Genomic DNA, 19571 nt, shown 5'->3' with positions numbered 1-19571 from the left:
GGAAACTGGTGCCCTTGGAGGTTAAAAGGGATTGACCCAAGATTACACAGGCAGGAAGCATCAGAAGGACTCGATGCTTTAAAATACTCTTTTTTTGGAAAGAAAAAAAAAAGCCCCTATTTCCACCCTTCTATTTTCATGATCCTGTTGAAAGTTTACTTTTTTCAGCACATCTGTTTTGCTGTGTTCACAGACATTAAACTGCGGGGGTTCCTTGAAGACTGTCATTTTTATTGATCTTCTGAGCTTTATCTCTCAGTTGGACACCTGTAATGGCCTCTTCCCTGCCCCCAGTCTCTACCTGCTGAAATTCATCCTGCAGGCTCATCTTTCTCATGCGTGGTCACACTGCCCCAATATTAAAAAGCCTTTAATAGCTTCCTATCACCAAAGGGGAAAAAGCCAAGCTTCTTAGCATCACATTTAAGACTTTCCCAGTAATTCATTTTAAAACCTTTCGTTTCATTTTTAAAAATAAATTTTATTGTTATCTCTTTCTTAACATCACCTAAATTTACCTCTGTGGCTCATTCCCAACCCCATGCCTTCCCATGAGGCAGCTAAGTTTCCCAGTGGTTAAGAACTCTGGGTCTAGAGTCAGACCTGACTTCAAATCCAGCCTCAGACATTTACTAGCTGTGTGACCTTGGGCAAGTCACTTCACCTTTATCCAGGTGAGTTTAATCAACTATAAAATGGGGATCACAATAGCATCTACTTCCCAGGGTTGTTGTGAGGGCCAAATGAGATATTTGTAAATTGCTTAGCACAGTGTACATAAAGTACATATAGTAGGCACTTGAAAACATGCTTATTGGGGCAGCTAGGTGGCACAGTGAATAGAGCACAGGCCCTGAATTCAGGGGGACCTGAGTTCAAATTCAACCTCAGACACTTGACACTAGCTGTGTGACCTTGGGCAAGTCACTTAAGCCCAATTGCGTTGCTTTCCCCCTTCCAAAAAAAAATTCCAAAGAACAAACAAAACCCATGCTTATTCCTTCCTTTCCTGGAGAGCCATCCTTTATATAGCAAGGGATTTTTTTTTTAAAGAAAAGAGAAAAGGGTCAGCTAGGTGGTACAGTGAATAGAGCACTGGCCCTGGAGTCAGGAGGACCTGAGTTCAAATCCAGCCTCAGACACTTGACACGCTAGCCGTGTGACTTTGGGCAAGTCACTTAACCCCAATTGCCCTCCAAAAAGCCGGAAGGAAGGAAACCATCTGATATTCTGTGTGGTTGTTCTATAGCCTTGGACCCCTCCACTTCTGCAAAAGAGTAGGCTAATAGGACAGTTATCTTTTCCAATCTCATCGGGGTGCCAAGCTCCAATTCTTTGTAATTTTTCAACATGCATTTTCATTTGTTCAATCAGTCAATAAACATTTATTTGAATGTTTATTGATGATTTATTTAAATGTTAATCGATTAACTGATTTGTTTTATGGTGGTATTTCCCTTGACATCACCATAGTCACAGTACATTTTGTTTTCTTGGTTCTGCTGACTTTATTAGTTACATTAGTCCATGTAAGTTTCCCCAGGCTTCTCTAATTTCATTGTATTTATTGTTTCCATCCTGTGCCTCTACCATAATTTGTTGAAACCTTCCTCAAGGAATAGGCATCTACTTTTAAAAATTTAATTTTTTTCCTAATTGTTATCTTTTGCTTTTTATGTCACCTACATTTTTTCAATGAAGAAGCACAGAGAACCTTTCCTTTCTAGAGCTCCATCTCTTAAAGATTAAAAAAAAAAAGGAGAAAAAAGTCCCAAACGTTTATTATTAAGCTTTGTATTTGACCCCAGGCACTCTTTCCAACCATATCTCCTGTTTCCTTTCTGTAAAAGCCCTTTTCTTTTTTTTTTTTTTTTGAGGGGGGAAGGTAGGGCAACTGGGGTTAAATGACTTGCCCAAGGTCACACAGCTAGTTTTTTGTGTTAAGTGTCTGAGGCAAGATTTGAACTCAGGTCCTCCTGACTCCAAGGCCTGTGCTCCATTCACTGTGCCACCTAGCCACCCCCAAGAAACCCTTTTCTAACCAACTGTCCTGCTTGATGCCAAGTGAATACCCCTTGGGCCTTTATGGAAAGGCAGCATGATGCATTGGGAAGAATAATGACTTTGGATTCAAAGACCTGGGTTCAAATCCTACCCTGTGATGCGAGGCAAATCATTGAACCTGTCTAAGCCTCGTTTTCTTCATCAATAAAGAGCAGTGGTTCTCTAGAGGGTCTGTAAGATGCCTTGAAGTTTGAGATCTTCTGTACCCCTTTTCCTCCTTTTCTGTCATGGCATCACCTCCCGGATATCATTGTCCTCTTGGAGAATGAGGGATGAACAATAATAATAACAACCACCACCTCCACAACAACCCAGATTCTAACCATCTCCCAAAACCTGGCCCATCTTCTCTTCCCTGAAATCCTGCCCATATTCTCCCATATTGACATCCAGCCCCCTCCCCCAATCTATAACCTAGATTGTCTCGAGCAGGAGTTCCCAACTTCTAACATTTTAACATCATGTTAACAATTTAATCAGTTTTGACAGTAGCCTGTAGCCTAGTCTTGCTGTATGAAGGGGACGAGGATGAAATGCAGCTGGTCATGGAATCTGGAGCCAGATTGTAGAGGGCTCTCAATGTCGGGTTAAGCAGTTTGTAGTTTCTCCTCTGTGGGCAGGCCATAGATATTTCAGCTGGGGAGTGAGGCTGAAGAGATTTATGGGTCTAGACAGGTTAGAATGTAAGTTCCTCAAGGGCAGAAGCCCTCACTTTTCTTTTTGCATCCTCCAGGCTTAGCACCAGGAGGTTGCTTGTCAGCCATTTTAAATTAAAGACTCCTTCCTTCCTTTTATCTGTTGAATTCTTGTTGTTGTTCAGTCATTTTCAGTTGCATCTGACTCTTCTTGACCCCATTTGGGGTTTTCTTGGCAAAGATCCTGGAGTGGCTGGCCATTTCCTTCTCCAGCTCATTTTATAGATGAGGAAACTGAGGCAAACAGGGTTACGTGACTTGCTTAGGGTCACACAATTAGTACGTGTCTGAGGACAGATATGAACTCGGGAAGATAAGTCTTCCTGACTCCAGGCCCTGCTCTGAGTCACTTAATTGCTGCATTCTTACTCCTCCTTTCAAGCCCCATTGGAAAGCCACCACCTTTCTGACTGCTCCTTCCTGGTTAAGTAACCTAGGACCTTCTCCATTATCCCTGAGGTGCAGTAACACCCTCATTTACATAGGGCTGTGCATTCTGTTCCCCTCAATGTTTGTGTATTAACCCGGCAGCTTTCCAGAGTACTGCTGCTATGAACAGCTTCAAGATTCTGATTATGCAGTGTAGTGAACTCTCTATTTATTCAGTAACAAACTAAGACAAAACATTCACAGAAATCAAAGTACAGCATTCACAATGTTATAACTTAACAACTTATTACTAAAGTAGCCACATCGTTTTCACCAAAGTGGTCACATAGTTTTAAGCAAAAGATAACATTCATTTAGTAAGTCCTTAATTCAACCATCCTTAAGGAGGCTTGCCTCCTTAATTGACACAAAGTACAAAGGTCAGAGTTCTCCACCCCTAGGCCACAGTAAGTCACGATTTTCTCAGTTTGCATTAAATACCCAAGGAGAGGTCTTTTCATCTTGACTTGAGGCAGGCTCTCAGCCTCCATGGTTCTTCTTCCATGGTCCCAGCTCCTGCCTGAATCTATCTAACTGCCACCTGGATTCAAAGACAGATAGCTCTCAATTCCTTGTCCAGCTTCTTTTTCAGTTCCTGTTCCATACTGAAGCTCACAGTGTCTGGTCCACCTCAAGTCCTTCACAGTTTCTATTCCTGGGAAGACAAAGCTTAACAAATCCACAATAACATTCATATACTTTGCCGGCATCCTCATCAATTTACTTTCTGCCTGTGAAATCAACATAGACCCAACAACAAGGTCTGAGGAATCAATACAAATCATCAGTATAGTTCCTGGGCCTCTGAAAACATCAGGAAGACCCTCCTCCAGGATTTCTATAAACATACAACAAGAAAAGCCTCTTTCGGGGCTTCTGAATCAGCACCAAGGTCCCAGGGCTTCTAACAACAGCACCATCTTCTATCAGGAGACGAATCTGACAAAGTAACATCAAAACAGCCAGACAAAGTTCTAGCACCACAGCTGTGCCTTTTTCCAGTTCTCCTCTCTTCTCATTTCACAATTCTTCTCAATTCTCAGTTCAGTCCTCAGTTCTCATTTCTCTTCTCATTTCTTCTCAATTCAGTTCTCAGTTCTCTTCTCTCTCTCCAGCAATAGCAACGCAGCCTCCAGATGCTTACAAGCTCCTAGAAGTTCTGGCCTCTCTCCCTTGGGCTTTTCCTTATATATGGTATTAGCTCCTCCCTGTTCTGACCCTTCCTGTTATGTCAACAAGTCCATCCCACTGTGGGATTTCCAAGTTCTGGGTCTTCATACTTGACATAATCATGAACTTGGAACAAAAGGCTAAGTACCTGTTTGATTGCGAATACAAGGGGCAGGGAAGATCTTCAAATTACCATTATCATTACACCCTCCCAGACTAGAGTGGCACTGGAAGAAACCCTGCATTCTGAGGCTCTGGGTGACCTTGGTTTTAATCCTGGATCTGCCTCTGTGTGATGCTGAGCAGCTCCCTTTATTTCTTTGGGCCCCCTTTTCCTCTTCTGTAAAATAAGAAAACTGGATGAGACTAGACTGGACTGGACTGGATTAGACTAGACTGGACTGGACTGGGCTAAGCTAGACTAAACTACCTCAGAGTTCTCGCTCTAACCTGCAATCCTGCATTCCTCTGCTCCATAATGTCAGGTAATGTCTTATGAGAACTAAGCCCTGTGTGTGTTAGTAGGAGCTTAATAAGTGTTTATTGACTACTGACTTCTTGTCTCTCCCCCATTGCTGCACTCAACACAGAATAGTAAGTGTTGCTGTTCAGTGTCTGATTCTGTGATTCTAGGATTTGTGCTGCAAGCAACCTTTCAGTGACTGAAGATCTCCAGTGATGGAAAACTTGCTACATCCTGAGACCCAGTCCATTCCAATTTTGGACACAGGGGTGGGGAACCTGTGATCTCGAGGCCACATGTGGCCCTTTAGGTCCTCAAGTGTGGCCCTTTGGCCGAATCCAAACTTCATGAAACAAATCCTCTTAATTTGTTCTGTAAAACTTGGCCTTGGTCAAAATCCACACCTGAGGACCTAGAAGGCCACATGTGGCCTCCAGGCTGCAGGTTCCCCACCCCGGGGTTAGTGGAAGAGCATGAAATCCAAGGTCAAAAAGACCTAGATTTGAATCCTGCACTCAACCTTCTATTCTTGGGGGACCTTGAGCAAGGCACTTCACCTATTGAGTACTCAGTTTTCTTGTCTGTAAAATGAGGGAGGCTAGGCTAGCTCTTCTCGGAAGGGTCCTTCCAGTTCTAAAATCCCCTGGTGCTATGATTCTGGCTACATTTGGGGCTAACACACACAGCTCTATCCCACCAACTCAGCCCGTAAAGATGAAGCCGACCCTCCACAGCCAATGCCCTCCTCTGGGAGAAGGAGAATGGAAACAGATGGTGTTCTCAAATATAAATAGAAAAATATTTCTTGAATATGGATTATACAGTCAAGACAAATGAAAACAGAAGGAAGTATGTCATAGCAATTTGGGGGAAAAATTCCCATTCCTCACACATCTGTTTCCTAGGCAATCACTGGGCATCAGTTCCCAGGGAAGATAAATTATTTTCCAGAGTTGTGTCATTAGTGTTCCATGTCTTAATTTGGGTCACTGCACCACAGCACGACCTTGCCCTGATTCCAAAATCCTGTGCTTATATTTCCAGGTAACGCCTATATTAGATGGTTTTATATAGGGAAGGTCATCCCAAACTTATTGTGCAAGTGGAGAGACTCTTCCTCTACGCTCCCTTCCACAGCCATAGCTCCCAGGTTGGCCCTCAGAATGAAGGGACCCTTTTCCAACTACCTGCCATGATATGTTGTGGTCAGTTAATGTTAGGCTTAACAGATAGCCAGTCAGCCATTAAGCATTTATTAAGCACATACTATGTGCTTAATGTTGGGGGAATACAGGGATAAAAATTAAACAATCCTTGGCCTCAAAGAGCTTATATTCTACATAGGAAGACACACACACACACACACACGAGATAATTTTGAGAGAGGATCACAATGGTTTTGTACAGAAGGTGGTACTTGGACTGAGTATTGGAGAAGTAAGGGATTTCTAAGAAATGTTGGTAGAAAGGTAGGAGGAACGAGTGTAGTCCATTGATGGTGGATGTCCACTAAACACAGGGCGACAGAATGAGAATGTGTGCAATAGGAAGAAGGACTACTTGACTTAATTAAGAGTAAAGGACTGCATGAAGAAGCTGAAAAGACAGAAAGGGACCAGGCCATATTGTGGAGGGCAGTAAAGACCAGAGAGAATTTTATATTTGGACTTTATTGAATGGGGGGGTGTAGGGTGGCATGATCAGATCTTCCCCTTTGGAAAAATCACTTTGGCAGCTGAGTTGAGGATGGGTTGGTGTGAGATAGACCAACTGGAAGGTCATTGCAGGAGTCTCGCTGAGACTCAAAGGGCTTCTGAGATTCTAGTCTGCCTTTAAGGAGGCATCATATCCAGACCACAGGCAGTCATTCTCCCAGAATACTCTACTGTGATTCTACCGCTTCTGGAGAATTGTGTTCAGCTCCACGCACCACACTGAATGAAGGACAATGACTACATGGACAGTGTCCAGAGGAGGGTGACCAGGATGATGACTAGCACCTTTGCCATGTGATGACTGAAGGAGCTGGGGATAACTGATCAGTGCAGGCCATTTGGATTGCTTGAGATGTACAGTTGTGAGAAAACTGCTTGAATCAGTCTTTGGATCTAAATGTGTTTCTGGTCAGCATAACCTGTGTCCTTGGTCAAGGGTCTCTAAACAGCAGAGAAAGGTGGTGCAGTTTCCCAGCCAAACAGGGGCTAGGTTCAAACAATGCTATAGGGTTTTCTTCCAATTTCCACAACTGAATAAACTTTTCTCATAGGACAGAAATTGAACTAGACCCATAATTGAATGGAGAACTGAGCTAGCTCCAGAACTGAATGAAGTCAGTGTGGGTCACTCGATTCCAACCACCACTTGCTGCTCTAATCCCCTTCCCTCAAACCTTAGGTGGAAGGTACAATTTGCACTGAGTCTTAAAGTGACTTATAAACTTCAAGGCACCTAAGGTTGGAGACCAATTCAGGCATAAGGCACAGCCTGGACAAAGCTGTGGAGGCTAGAGGTGGAATGTCATATATGGAGAACAGTAGGTAGGCTAATCTGGCTGGAACATAGAGTTCATGAGGGAAGTGATATGTAATTATACGGGAAAAAGTTGTTTGGAGTCATATTGTAAAAAGCATTAAATGTTCAGGGAATTTATTCTTGAGTCTGGAGGCAAGAGTGAGTCACTAAGACTTTGTCAGCAGGAGAGTGACATGGTCATGTCTAGGCTTTAGGAATAAGAATTTGGCAGCTGAGTAGAGACTGTTAGTGAGAGGGAGACCAATTAAGAGGCCATTTGCAGTAGTGCAGGTGAAGGGGGTGGGGTTGAACTAGGGTGGTAGAGTAGAAAGGGGAAAGATACAAGAGATATTATGGATGCAGAATCGGCAAACTTGGCAATAGATTGGTTGTGGAGATGATTAAAAGTGCCAAGTCAAGAATGATTCCAAGGTTGCAAACTTGAGTGATTAGAAGGATAGTGGCAACCTGGATAGAAAGAAGGCACTTAGGGGGCAGAGGGAAACTTACAATAAAGATGCTGGATTTTGTTTGGATCTGTTGAATTTGAGATGCCAATGGGACATCTAGGTTGACATGTCATGCCAACGGTTAGAGATGTGGGACTGGAACTCACCAGAGAGATATGGGTGAGACAGATAGATTTGGGAGTCATCTGCAGAGAGATCCAAGAGTTTGTCCAAATACTTGATGCTCAGTGCCAATGGGTTTGGTCCCTTGACTTCTTTTAATTACTTGTGTTTTCCTGGTATGAACTGAACATCCTTCTGCCCATCTGTCAGGTCAGACCAGTTCTATCCCAAACAATTCCATAGAACTAACCCTGGATATTTCTAGCATGTTCCTATGTCTCCTTCCCTGTATTATTCTTAGATGAACACTAAAGGAAGCCAATATGGAGGAGAGTAAACTGTTGTGGCAGATACCTTAGCGATTGTGGTGTTTGCCATCTTCCAGCCTTTCTGAGAGATCAGATTTTAGTTAACATAAATAAATAATTGAAGATATTAAGCAGTTATTGGGGAGACCTGGATGTGGTCTTAAAAAGAATAGTTTATAGAATAGGATTGATTAAAGAGTCCTAGATTAAGGTCTGGAAAAGACCATAGGGGACAGCTAGTCCAACCTTCTTGTTTTACATTAGAGGAAACTGAAACACAAAGAGATTCTTATCCAAGAGCACACAGGATTTGAACTCAGGCCTTTCTGGCTCCAAGTCCAGTGCCATATTCACCACATCTCAGTGAGTCAGCTGTTCTGAATTCAGAGAACTCTTAAATGAGGCAATTTTCATGCATAATGCCATGTTAAAAACTCTGTATAAGAAAAACCTAGCCTCACTGTTATAGAAGCCAGAAGTACTCTTGACCCAGCAGGAGCAGTAATGTGAGAACCAGTGATTTTGACAAAGTGAAGCAGTCCATTAGGCAGAGAGGAGATAGCTGTGCAGCTTTGACTGATTGCTTAGAAGAGGATAAAAGCTTACCCGGCATAGAAGCATACTTTCTCCTTGGTGACCTATTTCTAACCCAGTGCTCATACCCAGAACCTCTCCATATTTTTCCTTCTGGGATGTGGTAAAGAAGTGGCAGGGCCTGATTTGGTTTTACCTCATGAACAACATCCTTGGATACCTTGATGAGGTGGTGAGCTCATCTCTGTGGGGGCTTCCCCTCCCCCCCAATGTGCCCTCTTGACCTATGCAATTCCTGCTGATGTCATCAGATTACCAGTTTGAAGGTAGGAGAGACCTTCGGGGACATCTCTTCCAACCCTCTTATTTAACCCAAAGATGGGTTTGAGTGACTTGCCCAAGGTCAGTCACATAGCTAGGAAGTGATAGAGGAAGAATTTGAACCCAGGTTCTGACTTCCATTCCAGTACAATGCTGGCCAATATGTCATTCCCATTTGGTCAACTTAATGTGCAAGTATCGGTTTGAGCAATTTTTTCAGGAAAATGCTTTTAAAGTCACTTTGATTTTCTGGTGTAGTTAAGAGCCACTGGCCAATACTCGTTTTTGACAAGTGCATGAAACATTGATGATAGGAGCCAGAAAAATTGGGGATTTAAAAACATCTGATTGAATGAAATGACATTTAAGAAAAATAATGGCCTGTTGTGACTACCCTGCATAAGTGGGCTGAAGAGCAGCAGAATGACCCAGAAATTGTTGGATTTTAACAGTGAAAGAAGGAGCTGCTTCTCTTTCTGGCTAAACCCTTGGGAGGTTTCTTTCGACTCCGGTTAAGAGTTTAGATGCTAGAGAATGACACTGACCTTGAGATGTTAGCTATTTTGTCTTCTTTGCAGACCAAGTTCTGAAAATAAATTTCATTCTCTAAACAATTTTCTTTCCTTTCAAGATAAATCCCCAAGGTCATAGACAATCTCCTGTTCAAACTATTTTTCAAAGGGGGCCTTTTGCCAGACAAGGACCTATTAAGGTGCTGCCCTTGGGAATTAACCTCTTCCACACCCATTTCCATTGGGTGGATGGGCACAAGAAGTCATGCTTTTCAACAACAGTAGTTAAGCATTTGATGTTTCGCAGTTAGGTTTTGGGTGTTTTGGAGAAACACCAAAGACATACAATAAATAACAACAAATGTTTGTTATTCTGAGAGAGTGCTGTCCAAAGAGCAAGGGAGAAGTCCACATCCTTTTTCTCAGGGAGCTTACAGTTAAATAGAGGGAGTAGTTACCTATCGCTGTCTTAGAATTTGTTGTTGAATTGTCTTAGTCATGTCCAACTCTTCATGACCCCGTTTGGGGTTTTCTTGGCAAAAATACTGTAGTGTTTTGCTATTTTCTTCTCTAATTCATTTTACAGATGAGGAAACTGAGGCAAATAGGGTTAAGTGACCTGCCCAGGGTCAAATGGGTAGGTAATGTCTGAGGCTAGATTTGAACTCAGGAAGATGAGTCTTCCTGATTCGAAGCTCAGTGCTGTATTCACTGCACCACACATAGAATAAGAGGGAGCATTTCTGTAGCACCTTAAGGTTGGGAAAGCATTTTACCTCTTCTCCTCCCAACAGCAGTGATAAGTAGATGCTAGTATTAACACTGTTTAATGGATGGAGAAATTGAGGCAGACAGAAATGAAGTGACTTGTCTGGAGTCACATAGCTGGTAACTAGACCTCACATATGGTTGAATTGGAATTAAAGTCTTCCTTTCTCCAGGCCCAGTGCTGTAGCCAGCTTTAGTAAGTGTGAGAGAAGGGCAGTGTGTGATGTGAAGTCCGAAGTGAAAAGTTATTACTGACCCAAGGAAGCAAGCAAGCCTTCCTGAAAGAGATAGCATTTTAATTCAAATTTAAAGGATGGGGGGCAGCTAAGTAGATAGAGCACTAATCCCAAAGAGAGGAGGATCTGAGTTCAAATCCTGTGTCAGATATTTCCTAGCTGTGTCATCCTGGTCAAGTCACTTACCCCCACTTGCCTCCCCCCCCCCCAAAAAAAATGATAGAAATTCAACAAGTGAAGAAGGAAAAAGGGAATTCTAGGAAAAAGGAACTCTGTAAATAAAGGCACAGGAATGTAAGAGAGAGCAAAGTCATTGTTTGGCTGGATGTCGAGGGTTTGGAGGGGATCCATGGTAGAATTGTTTTAGATCACAAGGGGCCTTGAATGCCAGGGAAAGGAAGTTGAACTTAGCTTGATTGTTAATAGGAAATGACAAAATTTTTAAGTTCTGGTCCTCAGCAGCTAAACTATTATATGTGTTGCCTCCTAATTATATCATAAGGACCTTGAGGGCAAGGCCTGTCCCCCTTTTCTGTTTGTATCCCAGAGTTTAGCAGAATACTTGGCACATCAGAAGTGTTTAATAATCCCTTTTCAAACATTCATTGACAAAATCAGATATAGGCTTATGCCATCTTGGCCTGTTAGGCTGATGAGTGATGGATTGGAAGTGGGTGGGAAGAGAACTGAGGCAGAAGCTCTTTAAAGAGTCAATAATCTAGGTCAATGGTTCTCAAAGTAAGTCTGAGGACTCCTGGGGGATTTCCAAGGCCAAAATTGTTTTCATAATAATACTAAATTTTTTCATTTTAAATATCAATATATGTAACCTGAACAAACAAAAATTCTTTGAGGGCTTTGGTATTTTTAAACCTGTAAAGGGGTCATCAGACCAAAAAGTTTGAAAACTTCTTTCATAGACAGATGGTGATGAAGGCCTTTTTTGGGGTAGTGGACATAGGACTAGAAAGGAAAAGACCGATGTGGAAAATGATAACCAAGAGTTGGTCATTGATTGGACATGCTTTAAATAGAGGTGTTTAATATATATTTGTTGAATGGAAGTGAGAGAAGGGAAGGGTCACAATCATGACCTCTTGAGGATACAGACATGGAAAATTAAGAGATTATTGCCTTCACTGTTTGACAGAAATAGTCATTTGAGAAGGAGAAAGAGAAGAGTTGGTAGAAAATCTATTGAGCTTGGTTTTAGTTACTGAATTGAAGGAGTTATAGTACATCTAGGTGGATATGTCTTAGAAACCACCTGGAGCTCAGAGAGGTCATGGCTTGTGGTTAAGATTTGAGTGTCATCTGCAGTAGGGTAGTAGTTGAGACCATGGCAAGTGAAAGCTACTGCCATAGCCAATAATGGTGGCCCACAGCCATAATCCCTGCTTCTGGAGAGGCTAAAGCTGGTGGATCTTTTGAACTCTAGAGTTCTAAGTTGTGGCAGGACCAAAGTCAATCAGGCATCTATACTCAGTCTCTGGTATGGATATGATGAGAATCTGGGAAAACAGGGAGGAGGCAGACAAGGGGGAACCAGGCTGCCTAAGGTAGAATAAACCAGCTCAGATTGGAAAGAGTCAAAGTTTTGTGCCAGTCAGTGATGGAACTGGCCTATGAATGACTGCTACATTTTAGCCTGGGTGGGGAGGGGGGACTTAGTCTCAAAAAGAAAATGGAAGAGGGAGGGAAAGAATGAAGAAAGGAAGGAAAAGGTAGTAAAGAGGGAAGAACAGAATTGCCATGAAAAATAGAGAAAGAAAGGGTTAAGAACAGACCTTTAGGGAAACACCCACATTCAAGGATCCAAAGGTGAGGATGTAACCTTTGGAGCTGTCCAGAGTAGAATGGGCTAACTCGTGAGGCAGTAAGTTTACTTCTCCATGTTTAAAATATAGGGGAATTGAAGAGAATAAACATTTATATAGTGCCTATTACGTGGCAAGCACTGTGCTATAAATGAATAAGACCTTAAGCAGTGGGAAGGGGAGGGGAGGGAGAAGAGGAAGGAATGAGAGTGGTAAGATGGCTGTTTGTAATGAATGTTATAGGGGTTGGACAAGATGACATCTGATGTTTCTTTTGACTCCCGCTTTTTGATATGATCTGCCAGTTTTCAACCCTTCTGTGACTGCCCTAGAAAAACCAAGGTAATCTCAATGGGTTGGTGCAGGGCTCTAGGGGAACGTGGGATGTACGTGGGTCTTTGTGTGGGTAAAGATGGGAGATTGCATTCATGTATACATATACATTAAAGCTCTAACTAGGAGCTTCGGAATATGGGGAAAGTAGCTGCTGGGGCAGGACTGTCAGTGAAGGAAGAACTCCTCAGATGGTACCATTGGAGCCATCGAAATATTCCACCCTACCCTGGCAAAGCCCTAATCACTTCACCCTCATTACAACTTTGGGTATAATCTCCACCTAAAATTCTTCCAAACCTTAGTAGGTAGTTTCTTGAGTTGCTGGAGCCTAAATTTTTATCACCTAGTCACCAGCCTTTTTACAATGAAGCCTCAACATAGCTAGGGCTGCTCTTCTATCACTGTGGATTATGTTGCCAAGCTCTTTGGAAATCATTTAATTCAAACACTAACTGCCTACACTATGCATTTTGTAAGGTGAATTAGAAATAATTGTGTCAGAATCTCAGCATGGAAGTTGCTAAGTCAGGTAGAAAACCAAATCCCCTATTGTCTTATACATTTCTACGTGTTGTTCAGTCACTTCAGTTGGGTCTGACTGTTCGCGACTCCATTTGGTGCTTTTCTTGGCAAAGTCATTGGAGTGGTTTTTGACTTGCCCAGGATCAAACAGCTAGTAAGTGCCTGAGTCTGGATTCGACCTCAGGTCTTCAGGCTTGGCACTCTATCCACTGAACCACCAAGCTAAACCACGTGCAGTCTTATTATAAACTTAATAACTTTATTAAGAGATATTGGGCACTTTACCAGTCAGTAAGCATTTCTTAAGCTCCTACTATGTGCTAAATGCTGAGAATACAAAGAAATGCAAAAAAAACAGAAACTGCTCTCAATGAACTCACAGTCTAATGAGGAAGACAGCATGAAAGCAACAGCTGTATACAGAAAAGTTAGAAGAAAAATTGGAGGTGATAAGGGGGAGACAAGCAATAGCATTAGGGGAGATCAGGAAAAGCTTCTCTTAGAAGCTGGGATTTTAGCTGGAACTTTCAGGAAGCCAGTTAGTCAAAACATGATTCATTGGGATGTGGGATCAATGCTGCCTCCATGTTTATTCTGACAATTGGTCAGTCATATCTGACTCTTTGTGACCCCATTTGGAGTTAGCAAAGACATTGGATTTGCCATTTTCTTCTCCAGCTCATTTTACAGACAAGGAAACTGAGGTGAATAGGGTGAAGTGACTTGCCCAGGGTCACACAACTAGTAAGTGTCTGAGGCCAGATTTGAGCTCAGGAACAAGAGTCTTCTTGACTCCTGGCCCTAGAGTGCCACTATCTGCTCTGCTGCTCTGACAGTGGATTTCCCTAATCTTAATTTTCATGCTAAGGTTATACAGATTATTCACAAATGTCCTGGCATCTCTTCCCTTATGTATAGGTCAGCCCATTGGCTTACTGGAATCACTGGTACTGAATTTGGTAGGTTGTATCCTTTCAGATCTGTGGGAAATAATGCCATGGGAGGTAGGCTGGCAGTGCTTGTATTCTCCCACCCTTTGTAAAAAGTTTATAATGGCCTGATCCTTACTGGACCTCTTGGCCCATGGACCCACCAATAGGAATTGAAATCAAACTCATTGATCTTAGTTTGTAGAATCTCTTCTTCTTCTTTTTTTTTAAGCAATCGGGGTTAAGTAACTGGCTCAAGGTTACACGGCCAGTTATTTCTGGGTGTGGTGCTAAGTGTCTGAGCCCAGGATTTGATACCCAGGTCATCCCGACATTGGAGCCAGTGCTCTTACTTGCTGAGCCACCTGGCTGCCCCTAGAATCTCTTCTTTACTCCACCCATGCCCTTTTTGGGAGTGGGGTGGGGATGGAAATCAGGACAGTTGCCCATTTCCAATCCTTCAGTCCCTCTCCTGTTCTTGACAGTACTTCCAGCATCCCCAGGGAATGGCTCAGCACTCATCTCTCCACCAGTTCTTTTAATACCAAAGGATGTAATTTTATTTGCATCTGGAGACTTCAGAACTCATCAGGGGCAACTAAGTGCTTCCTTACTATGGCAACTGAGTGCTCTCTTACCATCTCCCTACTTAGTTTGAGTTTCAGCTGCCTATTAGTCATTTTTAACTTTCCAGTTCAAAGATCATTCTTCCTGACAGGAAACAAAGGCAAAATAATTGTTGAGTGAAAAACTGCTCCCCATAGTTTCTGATCCTGGGCATCTTTTCTTATTTCTTCTTTAAGGCTTTTCTTTTTCTTATTTAAACCAGTACATACTATGATGTGTGTGGGCACCTGTGTGTATACACACACATGCCTATGTGTGCACACACACACAAACACACACACACACACACTCACCCCATTTCACACAGGTCAGGATTCCCTTCTATCTCTTCTCATTTTCACATTGAAACGCTTCCTGCTTCCCTTTGGTTTTCACCTAAGGAATTCTTCACTTTCCCTCGCAATCTTCAGACGCAAGGGCCGATCCTTGAGCCTCATCACAGTCTCTTACGGGGGGAGAGTCACAGTATCATAGACTTATAGAAGTATGTTAGAGGTCATCTAGTCCAAGCTCCTCTTTTGTTAGGTGAGGGAATGGGCTTCTCACAGCAGTTATAACCTCAGAACTTAAGTGATTGGCCAAAGATCACACAAGCATTACATGGGAGATCTGGAGTACTCAGATCTTCCAACTCCAAATTCCATGTTCTTTCCATTGAATCACATCAATGCACTGATATCCATGAGTTACTTGACCATATCAGAAACACTAGCATCACATAGTGCAGATACCTACAGAATCCACTGTGCTCTCCATACTTGCTGAAAATAAGACCCTCAGTCTTTTTCTTTGTCTTCACTAATAACTCCCCTATGGACTGATGTAACAAACTGCTCTTTTGGGTATGGGGGGGAAGGGTGGGTCATCAGCTGTCATTGTCCCTCTTGGCCCCTTAGCACCTTGGCAACCACACCAAGTTTCCTTTCTTTTGCCTTCCTTTAGGGTCTTAACTACACCTTTATCCTACTCCTGTAGAGTTTTGGAAGGGAATAAGAACAAACATCTCTAAGCTGTGGGTTCTTAACTTTTGTGCTTTCTGTTTCATGGACCCTGTTGGCAGTCTGGTGAAGGCTATGGACTCCTTTTCAGAATAACATTTTCAATTACATAAAATAAAATAAGATTATATGGGAAGCCAAGTGTTGAAATATTGTTATCAAAACATTTTTTTAAAAGTTCATGGACAGGGTGGCTAGGTGGTACAGTAAATAGAGCACCGTCCCTGAAGTCAGGAGGACCTGAGTTCAAATCTTAATACTTACTAGCTGTGTGACCTTGGGCAAGTCGTTTAACCCCAATTGCTCTGCCTTTTTCCCTCCAAAAAGCAAAAAAAAAAAAGTTCATGGACCTCAGGTTAAAAACCCATGCAGTCTAAGCAAACAACAAAACTGCCTTTAATTAGTTATGAGTAGCTGGCAAATAGCTGTGGTGTACAAGACCCTGGCCTAGAGCAGGCAGTCAGCTTACCCACTAATAAGAGAGGTGGACATTTCTAGTGAACTCTTAAGTTTTACAGCTTAGAGACTCACCTTATTTCATCATCATGACAGGTAATTTTTTTTTTAACTAGACCTCTGATTTTATTGGTAGAGGGAACTTCCAGCAAAGAAAATTCCTCTACTAAGCCAAGTTTTTTTTCCACTCAAAGTTCAACTCTTCATTCTAACAATCTAATAGAGCTACTATGGGAATCTTTTTGTTATTTATCCATGAAGATTATTTCCTAGAAAACACTGTGCAAACCTTTAAAGGCCAGTAAATGGCCCTGTAAGTTGGTTAGCCCCCTTGGTTAACCCAGAAGAGCTTGTGAACTCTAGGTGATTGTTCATTCTACACCAGACAGAAGAGATGGAGGGGAGAGACCCATCCATTCACTTGGCATTCAGACCTCTTTGGCATTCTCGTGGGCCTTCTAGCCCTCCGTCTTGCAAGATTTCCCAAACTTAAACTAAAAGACAGATGCTTAGTATTGGAGAACCTTCTCCAAGATGTGGAGCTGGGTTTCAGGAGGTTTTGTCAGTTCATAGGATCTCAGCCAGTGAGAAAAAAGCAGGTGCAGGTGTCAAAGGCAGATCTCTCAGCTCTCCCGATGAAGATACCTGGGCCTGGTGTTCTACTCAAAAGCAGATTAGCCTCCTGTGGCCTTCTTATCCTTAGCTAATGCAAAGCATTGCTATTCTCCTTGGGGTGTCATTTGGCAACTTGAAAACAACAGGTAATATGTTGAAAAGGGTGGCATTCTGATCATCAGTTACAGATCCTCCAGTATAAATATTAGTTAGTCATTTGGGATATTGCCTCTTAGCCCTGAACAAAACAAACTCTCCCTCCCTCGCCTAATTTCTTTTGGTGAATTGGCTAAAGTCAGTTTTTCTGCAGTCTTGACTCCAACGTATTGCATTCAGGCAACAGAATAGTCATTCTGGCAGACTGTATAGGCAACTGATTCTGTTGGGACCGCTGTATTCTTTTCTCATTCTTGTGTGACCACAAGTATCTGCAGACTTTTCAATTTTCCTTTCTTTTTACTTTATGTGTGTCACTGGTGAGGGGAAGAAGAGAGGGGTGATGATTTGCTGTGGCTTTTTGAAAGTGGGTTGCATATAGCTGGCATTTATATTCTTCAAAGCTAAAGCAAGCAGGGTAGTAACTGGGGCCGAATGTTATACAGACAGATGTGGTTACTGTATCAGATATTTCTCCTTAATTATTTTTATCTTATGGAGTAAGGGGGAAGTTTAGTCTGTCTGTGTGTGAAGGGTGGGGTGGAGAGCAGATTTCCTCCTAATGACAATGATGTACAGACAAAAGGCACCAACAAGACATTTTAAAATTAGGCCACATGGTATAATATTAACCTTAATTGGAAAATGGAGCCACATTTCACTGTTTCTGCCATTGGAGAGTAATATCCGGAAGCTGGGATGATGGGTTATCAACACCATGAGAAAGCCTTCATTATGCATATATTCCCAGCAAAATGTCCCTGTGGATAGGGGTAAATGTCTGAGAGCACAGCAGCTGGACCCTGCAGTTTCAGAATGGATTGGGCCTCAGGAGCATAATGCATACTTTATTAGTTGTAATGTTCTACATGAATAATGTAGTCTTATTTCAACTTTTTTGAGGATAAAACCTTCAAAATTCCTACAGAATTAGATTAGCATAGTATATTCAATGATTTCTTATTTAGGGAAACACCCTTCATATCATTTCAAAAGCTTTTTTTTAAAAATAGAATGAGGTAGTGAGCTCTTTAGAAATAGTGGAAATTTAAAATCCGACACTTGTACATGTTTATGAATTTATCACAATTAAAGCTGTTGTATAGGCAGATAAATAGATTGTGTTTGATATTTGTACTGCATACAGAAAATATAACAACATGCCTCTGATTTCTCTTTAGGAATTCCTCCAGCAGAAACTGTAATTGTTGAGGTTCTAGCTGAACGACATTCAGAGGGTAAGTCCAGCAGACTGAACTTGGATCCCAGTGAGGGAAAGGGAAATTGTATTCCTTGTTCTTGAGCCCCAGACTTACACCAGAACTTTGTTTCTCACAGGTCCCCCAATTTTGCCTACCTGCTGGAGTAATCCATTACTAGCTTCACCCCCCAGTAGAGTCTCTAGGGTTCCAGAGTTTCCAACATATAAAAATCAGTCACTGACTTTTCCCAGTTTATATCTTGTCTACTGGTTTCCTATATGTCTCTGATCAATAACTGGACCCCAGTAGGGTCAAAGAAACCTTTTAATAGCAGAAGATTAGGCACATGCAAATAAGGAAATGCAAACTAAAAAGCCTTTTGGGAGGGATCTAGTCTTGCCCCTTAGGCCTTGCCTAAAGAAAGACAACTTTCTGAGATTTCTTTAAATTCAACAGATATTTTTAATAAGTATCTTTTGTATAGAAGGCAGCCTATTAGGCTTGAAGTTACAAAGATACAGTATTCCCCTTTACTCAAGGAATCCACAGCTTATCATTGAGGGGACTCTAAGGCCATCTGCCTTTCACTTTTTTTTCCCAAATTCGCCGTTACTGCCAAACCCCAGTTTGAGGAGTCTGAGCTCCTGAAACTTGTGGTCCCTGGGTCTGCTTAGCTTCTTGAGTTCAGAGAGCTGACAAACCCAATAGCTCCCCCCTTCTGCCACCACTGCCCCCTGCAAGTCTGTACTCAGTTGGAGTATCTCTATCCTCGCCTATCCCCTGAGACCACACACTCAAGATCATAAGAAATGTGTTGCTATATTTTATTTGCAAAAACAAATTAGAAATGGAATGGCCTGGTAAGGTAATTAGATGTGCATATACAGGAAAACTACGTCAAGGTAGATAAACTTTCCAAGTCTGCCTCGCCCAAGTTCCCCAGATGTAGCTTCACTCAATATCTTCTGTGGGTCAGAAGTCCGACATCCCAGTGTCAGGATCTCTTGTGAACCAGAAGAGAAATTCTGTTTTCCCTTCCAAAATACCCCCGCCCCCCCGCCTTTTGAGATGGATGAAGTCATCCTTTTTTTGTTTTAGATCGAACTCATTGGCCCGTTCTGTAATCTCAGGCTCACTGTCTGCCTAGGAGGAAGCCTCCTGAATATACGGCAGGTTCGGGAATGTTCTGTTAATGTTCCTACGTAGTTACTTGCTATCTAACTTCCCCGTACTCACTGACCATGAAAAAGAACAAGGAAATACAAATGTATGCTTCACCCCCACTCGTATGAGCACACAAATACAGCAAAAAGCAGGTGTTAGTTTAGCC

General features: G+C 42.2%; 1 protein-coding gene across 5 annotated transcripts in view; it reads left to right on the top strand.

Moving 5' to 3' along the window:
• The window catches only part of LOC138165103 (volume-regulated anion channel subunit LRRC8B-like), a 97121-nt gene that overhangs the window by 41689 nt on the left and 35861 nt on the right, over positions 1-19571 (top strand). For 3 of the 5 annotated variants that reach the window (XM_069093276.1, XM_069093272.1, XM_069093274.1), the window contains exon 2: positions 18221-18277. The gene's annotated coding sequence lies outside the window, so the exon portion shown is untranslated. Of the gene's footprint in view, positions 1-12521; positions 12743-18220; positions 18278-19571 lie in introns of those variants that run through there. The other 2 variants (XM_069093275.1, XM_069093273.1) reach the window with 1 other exon arrangement.

The sequence above is a fragment of the Petaurus breviceps genome, unplaced genomic scaffold (genome assembly GCF_028583685.1).
Source record: "Petaurus breviceps papuanus isolate PSGF00001 unplaced genomic scaffold, PetGlider_PUasm1.0 207, whole genome shotgun sequence".
Lineage (NCBI taxonomy): Eukaryota > Metazoa > Chordata > Mammalia > Diprotodontia > Petauridae > Petaurus > Petaurus breviceps.
Note: the sequence above shows the minus strand (reverse complement) of the source record. Positions and strands in the feature narration are given on the sequence as shown.